The following is a 10,011-nucleotide window of genomic DNA, read 5'->3' as shown; positions in this document are numbered from 1 at the left end:
GTTGGTGGTTGTAATAAAAATAAAAATTTTATTTAAAAAAATCTGTATAAAAAATTATTGGTTAAGATTGCTTGATGCTGGAGATGCGTTAAGAACAATGCCTCCCTGAAACATAGGTTTATACAGTGCTCTATACTTAATTTTGGGAGAAAGTGCTGGATTTTATAAATATGACTGTTCAGAAAAAAACCTAATTTTTTCAGCAGAGAATATTCTTCTGAACTATATGAGTTAACTATATGGAAATCTAAACCACTGAGCCTCTTGGGCTTGCTGATCAGAAAGTTGGCAGTTCGTATCCCCACGACGGGGTGAGTTCCCGTTCCTCTGTCCCAGCTCCTGCCAACCTAGCAGGTCAAAAGCATGCCAGTGCAAGTAGATAAATAGGTACCGTTGTGGCGGGAAGGTAAATGACATTTCCGTGTGCTCTGGTTTCTGTCACGGTGTCCTGTTGCACCAGACCCGGAAAGCTGTCTGCAGACAAACGCTGGCTCCCTCGGCCTGAAGCGAACTGAGCGCCACAACCCCATAGTAGCCTTTGACTGGACTTAACCATCCAGGTGTCCTTTACCTTTTTACTTTTTTTCACTGTGGATTCATGCACAGCTTTTTTAAAAAATTGGTTTGGCAAAATGCATTTCCCCCGCTTTTATTGGAATCGGGGATTCAAACCGCCAACCTTCTGATTGGCAAGCCCAAGAGGGTCAGTGGTTTAGACCACAGTTCCATCCCCCTCCCTGTCCCTAATCAACAGTGTAAAGGAATGGGGAAAAGAGGCAAAGTGGAGCTCCAGCTCTAGCAGCAGAAGCAGTTTCTGTTTCACAGTTAGCAATAGTTCCATTTTATTCTGCACTATTCAGACATAATCTGGAGGACCGGGCTTGGTTGTAAGCACCATCACACTTTAGGTAGGGTTGTAACAGATAAACTGAAGCAGATTCAGAAAAGGAGAAGAAAGTTGGTCAAAGATGTACAAAACCTACTAGAAAAGGTTGAGGAAACTGGCTTTCTTTAGTCTGCTGTAGACTTGGGGGGTGGGGGTGGGGAGGCAGGAGAACAACCTTCAGGTACTTGAAGGGCCGTTCTCATAAAGAGGTCAAAACCTTGCTCACTGTCACTCTCGCCACAGGAGAAGGCAACACTAGGTCTAATGGTCTTCAATCTCACAATTGATGGTTGGGCTGGAGTTCAAAAGGATTCCTGTGGACCGCCTAGGACTGTAGCAGGGGCCCAAAGGGCCCCAATTAAGGTGATGATGTAAATCCCTATAAATCCTGAAATATGCTTATATTAGAAGAGTTATGGTAACCTGTTGCTTTAAAGAAACTGACGATTCAGCAAGAAGCCGTTCCTACTGGGATAGAAGATCAGCTAATACGTCAATCACAAAGAAGCAATTCATAAACTAGAACATAAATTGTTACATCTACACGTAACACAGGTTCCCATGCATGTAAACTAACAATATGTAACAGATCACGGTAAGAATCAAAGTTTAGTTAGCGATGCTTATTGCGCATGAGTATTAAATATGAAATGAGGTAATGATGAATATTAAATATACAATGATGTAATGATTTCTGTGATTGGTTAAATCAAAATCCTTTGTCTGAAATGTTATAAATACCTCTGCCCCACGTTGGGCGGGGTTGCAATTTTGTGAAAAGATTCGACTGTAACCTTATTGCTTTGCAATAAACATAATGGACTCCTAACTCCTCTTGTCTCTGAGTTTTATTGGGCTAACTCAGAAGATAAGCCATTTTTTGGCTTGCAACAGGACTGCAGTTGTTATTGTGTGGAAATAGAGTGACTCCCACAAATGCAGCAAACCACCGGATGTCTCACTAACCTGGGTGCTATGTTTGCCTCTCTTATCCCCCAACTCTTGCCTGGCACCTCCGTGAGGAGCAGAGGAGAGGCTGTAGAAAATGGACAGGCAGCTGCAGTTGGCTGACAACCACCTGGCATCCTTGGAAAGTGGGTTGTTTCCATGGCGATGGAACACTGGCATAACTGACCTTTTCCAGCACTGCCAGCTGGCCTTGTGGCCCAACTCTAGGCTTTGCCTATGATGCTATTACAAATTTGTCAGAAGTGGTGGAGGGCAACAGAGGGCACAAAGAGAAGGCAGTGCTACCATGCAGGACATGCTGAATGCTTTAGTGTCTCCAATTCAGAAAGGGGTCTTTCTGTCTAACACCTTCTTTGGAAGTTCTTCCCTACACAAACCTCCCTCAAAATAAAACAGGCTCAGTGTCTTTAAATATCACTGGCTTTTTTTTAAAGGGGAATGTTTCTGATCTCCCCGCTTCTGAAGCCATTTCTACCAAAGTTCACATGAGAATTGTATGCTGAACTTCAACTCCAGTAAATTACTCCAGAACCAAAATTATTATTATTATTATTATTATTATTATTATTATTATTATTATTATTATTATAAAACGGACTTGCTCGCCTCTGGACAAATGGCATTGCTTTGAACTGGGATTTAATGTGACTTCAGGACTCAGCCAGAACCATTTTTTTCAGTGTCAGAGTTTGACCCTGGGACATGTGAAGGAATGAGGAATGAGAGTTTCTTTGTGCATGGGCAGAGTGCTGAACGGCTACAACCAGCCTCTGCACATCTGAGCTTAAAGGGAACGGCTTCTGGGAGAGGCATGTATAGGTGCGCTTAAACCGAAAGAGGTCGCTTTAGAAATTCAGCACCATTTCTTACATGTTCATAATAAGTAGAACTTAAAAATATATGCATCTTGATTTTAGGAAAAGGGGGTTTTAAGTGCTTATGCTCACAATGTAAAAAAAAACACAAGAAAATAACACTTGCAACTGTAAGTATCGTATTTTTCCTTATTTTAATAATTTCAATGGGGGGGGGGGGTGACAAAAAAAACCCGCACCGGGTACCACCTGACCTTGCTATGCCATTGGGTCGACAACTCTGGGAAACAGAGGGGGTGGGGCGCTGGAGGGATCTTTGCACTACGACGCTGGATATGCTTAAGATGGCCCTTGGCTAGACTGGTGACTGGGAGTGGCCACTGAGACCACGTACCAATTGGCTGTGCCCCTGGGCATTATAAGTGATTTGACAGCTGTAGCGCAGCAAAAAGGCAAAGAAGATCAGCTGTCAGCCTTCTTGCTGCGCTACAGCTGGTTCCCCTTTGCATTACGCTGGTCTCTGCCGGTTGCCCCTCACCGCTCGTGGCAACTGGCAGAGACCAGCGGAACACAAAGGAGAACCAGCTGAAGAAGGCAAAGGAAGATCAGCTTCCCGCGCTGACAGCTGATCTTCCTTTGCCTTCTTCCCATGTTACAGCTGGTTCCCCTGTTGTTGCCGCTCGCCACCGCTTCGTCTTTCTATGGCTGCGCTTCGCAAGATGAAGCAGTGATCATAGAAAACCTCGTCGTCTTGCAAGTCCCTCGTGCAAAGGAAAACGGTTTCGTCTTGCGAGTTTTTTTGTTGCGCGAGGCATTCGTCTTGCGAGGTACCACTGTACTTAATAATAATGATAAAATAATAATAATAATAATAATAATAATAATAATAATAATAATAATAAATAATTTATTATTTATACCCCGCCCATCTGGCTGGGTTTCCCCAGCCACTCTGGGCGGCTTCCAACAGAAAAATGAAATAAAAATAATCAATTAAACATTAAAAGCCTCCCTAAACAGGGCTGCCTTCAGATGTCTACTAAAAATCTGGTAGCTGTTTTTCTCTTTGACATCTGATGGGAGGGCGTTCCACAGGGTGGGCGCCACCACCGAGAAGGCCCTCTGCCTGGTTTCCTGCAACTTGGCTTCTCGCAACGAGGGAACCGCCAGAAGGCCCTCGGTACTGGACCTCAAAGTCTGGGCAGAACGATGGGGGTGGAGACACTCCTTCAGGTATACTGGACCGAGGCCATTTAGGGCTTTAAAGGTCAGCACCAACACTTTGAATTGTGCTCGGAAACGTACTGGGAGCCAATGTAGATCTTTCAAGACCAGTGTTATGTGGTCTCAGCGGCCGCTCCCACTCACTAGTCTAGCTGCCGCATTCTGGATTAGTTGTAGTTTCCGGGTCACCTTCAAAGGTAGCCCCACGTAGAGCGCATTGCAGTAGTCCAAGCAGGAGATAACTAGAACATGTACCACTCTGGCGAGACAGTCTGCAGGCAGGTAGGGTTTCAGCCTGCGTACCAGATGGAGCTGATAAACAGCTGCCCTGGACACAGAATTGACCTGTGCCTCCATGGACAGCTGTGAGTCCAAAATGACTCCCAGGCTGCGCACCTTGTCCTTCAGGGGCACAGTTACCCCATTCAGGACAGGGAGTCCTCCACACCTGCCCGCCTCCTGTAGCCCACAAACAGTACTTCTGTCTTGTCAGGATTCAACCTCAAACTGTTAGCCACCATCCATCCTCCAACCGCCTCCAGGCACTCACACAGGACCTTCACTGCCATCACTGGTTCTGATTTGAAAGAGAGGTAGAGCTGGGTATCATCCGCATACTGATGAACACCCAGCCCAAACCCCCTGATGATCTCCCCCAGCAGCTGCATGTAGATGTTAAAAAGCATGGGGGAGAGGACAGAGCCCTGAGGCACCCCACAAGTGAGAGCCCAGGGGTCCGAACACTCATCCCCCACCACCACTCTCTGAACACAGCCCAGGAGGAAGGAGCGGAACCACTGTATGACAGTGCCCCCAGCTCCCAACCCCTCTAGACGGTCCAGAAGGATGTTATGGTCGATGGTGTCAAAAGCCGCTGAGAGATCCAGCAGAACTAGGAAACAGCTCTCACCTTTGTCCCTAGCTCGCTGGAGATCATCGACCAGCGCGACCAAGGCAGTTTCAGTCCCATGATGAGGCCTGAATCCTGATTGGAAGGGATCCAAATGGTCCGCTTCTTCCAGGTGTGCCTGGAATTGTTCAGCAACCACTTGCTCAATCACCTTGCCCAAGAATGGAAGATTTGAGACTGGGCGATAGTTAGCCATATTGGCCGCATCTAAAGATGGTTTTTTAAGAAGCGGTTTAATAACCGCCTCTTTCAGCGGGTCTGGGAAGGCTCCCTCACAGAGAGAAGCATTCACCACCCCTCAAAACCCATCGCCCAGCCCTTCCCGGCTAGCTTTTATAAGCCAGGATGGGCAAGCATCAAGGAGACAGGTGGTTTGTTTCACTCATCCAAGCAGCCTGTCCACATCCTTGGAGGTAACAGGTTGGAATTGATCCCACACAACTGGACTAGACAGACCTCCAGCGCTCCCCCGCCCCGGCCCTGCTCCCACAGTGGAGTTTACCTCTTCCCGAATCTGAGCGACTTTATCTGCAAAAAAACTTTGCAAAATCGTTGCAGGAGATCATGCGGCCCGTACTGGGCCCCGATGGAGCAGGTGGTTTCACTAAACTGCGAACCACCTGAAAAGTCTCCTGCTGCTGTTTTCCGCAGATGCAATAGAGGCGGTGAATAAAGTCTTATTCGCCGTCGCTACCACCACTTGGTAGGCTCGACATTGAGCTCTAACCCGTGTCTGGTCAGCTTCAGAATGAGTTTTCCGCCACCGGCGCTCTAGCCATCTCAACGATTGTTTCATTGCCCTCAGATCCATGGAGAACCACGGGGCTGTCCGGGCTCCATGCAATCGTAGAGGGCGCTTCGAAGCCAAACAGTCAACAGCCCTGGTCAACTCGACATTCCAGCGGGCCACCAGGGAATCGGCTGAAAGGCCATCAACATGGGATAAAACATCCCCTACCACTCTCTGGAGACCATTTGGATCCATTAAGTGGTGGGGTGTTGAGATTAATAGCCCGTAATTGGCTAATTATCGATAACACAGCTTTGTGAGACAGAAAGATAACAGAGAAATCTATCTGCCTATGAACAAATTCTTAGCTGCGTTGCAGACGTACCAAAAATACTCGCCCAGTACGCTCCCTCACAAATGCACAGCCTCTGTTTCTAAAAACGGCAGAAACATTACCCCCAAGTCCGAATTGGTCCCATCTCCCTGGAGAGGGGAAGAGTCGTGGAGAAGTCCAGTTGCACCAGGTAGTGATCTGACCATGGCACTTCTTTCGTTTCACTTTTACTTAGTGTCAGATCACCAACATCCATACTTGATCTGTCAATATCTTCTGCCGTTCATGTTTTTGCGCCCTAGTATAACCAGGAAGCTGTGAATCATTGGTTTTTGTGTTGCAGGCTGTGCCCTGGGCATGATATGTGATTTGAGGGTGAATTAGGGGGGCGGGGCATGCAAAAAGGTGAAGATTCGTGAGGATCCGTGAGGATCCGTGCTTCAAAACTACGTTTTTGGGCCACGGTGTCGCCAGGAAGCTGTGGATCCTTGGTTTTTGTGGTGCAGGCTGTGCCCCTGGGCATGATATGTGATTTGAGGGTGAATTTGGGGGGCCCCCATGCAAATAGGTGAAGATTCGCGATGATCCGTGGTTCAAAACCACGTTTTTGGGCCACGGTGTCGCCAGGAAGTTGTGGATCCTTGATTTTTGTGGTGCAGGCTGTACCCCTGGGCATGATATGTGATTTGAGGGTGAATTGGGGGGGGCATGCAAATAGGTGAAGATTTGCGAGGATCCGTGGTTCAAAACCACGTTTTTGGGGCTTCCGGTCTGCCGCGCCGGCTAAAGAAGACGCAGGGACTCCGAGCTCCGCAGTCCCCGGCATCGCGGAGGGGGGGAATTCCGCGGGGCGCGCGGATTCCCCGCAAGAACCTCGGGTAGAGCGTCCCGAGGGCTCAGAGACCAGCGGGCTCCGTTTTCGGGCGATTCCTCTGCTGCCCGGAGACACAGTAGAGTCTCCGAGAGTCAGCGGAGTTGGAGTTGCGGGAGCCATTTTTGGTCGACATCGTTACCTCCGTAGAAGCGAAGCCCCGAATCTTCTACCGGGCAGCGGCAGATTCTCCCAAGAAAACAAGAGATTTTCAAAAAGTAAGTTAAATCTTCATTGGGATTTCTGGACTTTAAAATTAACAATTCGGAAAATTAGGAGAGATTTAAAAACGGGAGTCGATCTCTTCCTAATGGCCAATTAAGAGGCACATTAAACATTCCAAAGCCGAAAAAGAGACTTTGTTCTTGGCACCCGAAAGAAACAAAGATTTTATACTCCTTTACAAACCCCGGTGCCGATACCTCCTGAGGAACAGCAAGTGCACAAAGGGGAGAAGTCAAAGCTGTCAAAATTGCTAAAAGACAAGGAAAATTCATAAAAATTTGTTGAAAGTTCAACCGGCTGTAAGATTACATTAAAAGAGAAGTATCTGGAATTAAGAGATGTCCTATGGTGGGAAAATCAAAGACAATGGAAAGAACAGGCAAGATGGAGGAAAGCGTGAGTGAATGGAAATTTCCAGTGTACTCTGTCTCCTAATCTCCTGCCAGTCTGTGGTTAGAAGGAATGAAAACAATGTATTCACCAAGCTTCCAAGAGACAGTTTTGAACTATTTAGAGATTCTGAAGGACATTCATAGGACACTGCAACACTCCAGTTCAACATGTTCAGAGACTTTGGTTCAAGATCAGGACTTAGAGGATAATGTGGAAAGCCTATTTGAGAGTAAAGAACAAGAAGTGGATTTTGCAAAAACTGAGGTGGATTATAAAAAATGTGACTTGGAGGAAGAACAACAAGGACTTGAAAAGGAAAATGACAGCTGTCAAGAACAACAAAATGAATTACAGACTCAAGAAAAGAAGACTTGGAGGGACTAAAAATTGGGCATGGGTAATTGAGGGAAAGGAAAGGCAGAGAGAGGGGGGGAAACAGAGGCCTGGATAAGGAAGTGGGAGAGAACGGGTGTGGGGTGAAAAATTTTAGTTAAAAAGTATTTTGGTGATTGATTAACAGTTTCTGAAATCTTGGCTTGTTAAAGGACTGCTGATCCAAGGGGGGGAAAAGACATCGGGAGGAGAAAGGAGAGTCAATAGATATAAAAATTTAGTTTTCTGGAGGGGAGTAGAAGAATGGCTTGGGAAATAATTTTTGGATTTGTAATAATATGTTTGTGTTCAGATAAGTGTCTGGATGGAGGGCCGCCTTCCCCCCTCTCTTTGCTCAGAAGCACCTGGTGGCAGAAGGAGCTCTGGGGGAGAGAGGAGGGGGTGGAGGGAAGCCCAGACACAAAAATGGAACCTTTGAAGTGCTGCGCCTTGCAGATTCCTCTTGTGGCAGGAGGGGACCTGTGGGGGGGCAGCATGAAGAAGGAGGAGGAATAAGTCAATATAATAAGAATAAGATTTGGAATTGGAGTAGAAAATCCGCCACAATCAATTAGAGAAAGTTAGGAAAACCAGGAAGAAGAGATGTGAGGAAGTCACAATTATAATGTCAAGAAAATAAGAATTGGGAATTTTTTAAATTTTTAATTTTTTTCTTTTTTGTTGTTGTTGTATAGGTATTGTGTTTATGTTTTGTTTAAGGTTTGTGTCAAAGGAGCAGATGAGGGGAAATCAATCCCCAGAGCCCCTCCATCCCTGTCCTTTCAGTGGCAGGGAGGGGATGAGGGGGGAGGGGGGAGGGGGAGGTCAAACCCAGCCTTATACTGGACCCCCTTGATTCTCAACGGCCGCGGGTACTACTGGTGGCAGAGGTGGACTCGCGGGTGGAGGGTAATTGAGGGGACAGATTTTATATTGTATGATTTGCTTGTTTGTCTTATCTGTATAAAATTTAATAAAAATTATTAAAAAACAAAACAAAACAAAACCACGTTTTTGGGCCACGGTGTCGCCAGGAAGCTGTGGATCCTTGATTTTTGTGGTGCAGGCTATACCCCCGGGCATGATATGTGATTTGAGGGTGAGTTATGGGTGGCCCAATGCAATAAGCGTGAGGTTCCACAAGGACCCGTGCTTCAAAATCACGTTTCTGCGCCATTGCGACCCCACGAAACAGTGGGTGCGTGATTTTTTTGGTGCTGCCTACAGACTAAGACATAGTTTACAGTATCATGGTGTTGTTGTTTTTTAATTTGAATGAAAAAATCATATTAATTCATGAGGATCCGTGTCTCGGAACCAGGTTTTTGTGGTGCTGCAGGGCAGCAACGTTTTGGATCCACGTTTTTTATAGTCCAGTCTGTAGTCGTGGCTTCCAGATGTGATATGACACTGGATTTGTTGGAGTTGTTTTTAAAAAAGTGGAGAATCCATGAGGATCCGTGTAGATCCGCGTTTTACCTTCTTCCTTTTTAAAAAAGTGGAGGATCCGTGAGGATCCGTGTAGATCCGCGTTTTACTCTCTTCCATTGAAAACCAATCTAGAGTTGGTGGACATCACTTCCTCCTAAGAGAATGAGTTCCGTAGCACTGCAGGAAACAGTATTTTCTTTTATCTTTCCCCACTTCTTCAACATTCAGCTTCACTGGATACCCATGAGTATTAGAGGGCATTATAAGAGCAGAAGAATGAACTACCCACATTCTCCATGACGTGCATAATTTTATAATTCTGCAGTCCTGTGAGAGCAGAACAGGACATAGGTCTGCTGGGCAGGGCACCCTCAGCGACATGTCCCCCCTCAGGCAGCACGACCAGTCGAGGCTCCGCTTAGCCGGGCTTGCTCATCGCCACCCTTCTCCCCTCCCCTGCTCCTTCCATGCCCTGCCAGCTGGCCCGCCCCAGAAAGGTGCAAGGCACGTGACTCCACACCTGCAAGCCCCAGCCCAGAACAGGGAGGCGGGGGGAGGAGCAAGGACAAGGCACGTGGGCTCCACACGAGGTGTAGCGCTGCGGAGGGAGCTGTGAGAAGGCAGCGCGTGGAGAGAGACGGTGAGTGACACCCCTCCCCCTCCCCCCCTCCCCCCTCCCGCCCTTCTGCTCCTAGTTCTGTGTGGACGCTGAACTTTCCCCACTTTTACAGCTCCAGACCAGTCTAGCTGCGTTTACTAAGCCACCGCCGCCCCCATGTCCCCATGAAACTCATTGTCTGGTAAAGGGAGAAATTGGACATTTTTTGGGGGGGGATGTTGGCTTCCCGTGT

The sequence above is a fragment of the Zootoca vivipara genome, chromosome 8, assembly GCF_963506605.1.
Source record: "Zootoca vivipara chromosome 8, rZooViv1.1, whole genome shotgun sequence".
In the NCBI taxonomy this organism is placed as follows: domain Eukaryota; kingdom Metazoa; phylum Chordata; class Lepidosauria; order Squamata; family Lacertidae; genus Zootoca; species Zootoca vivipara.
This window is presented reverse-complemented; position numbering follows the sequence as displayed.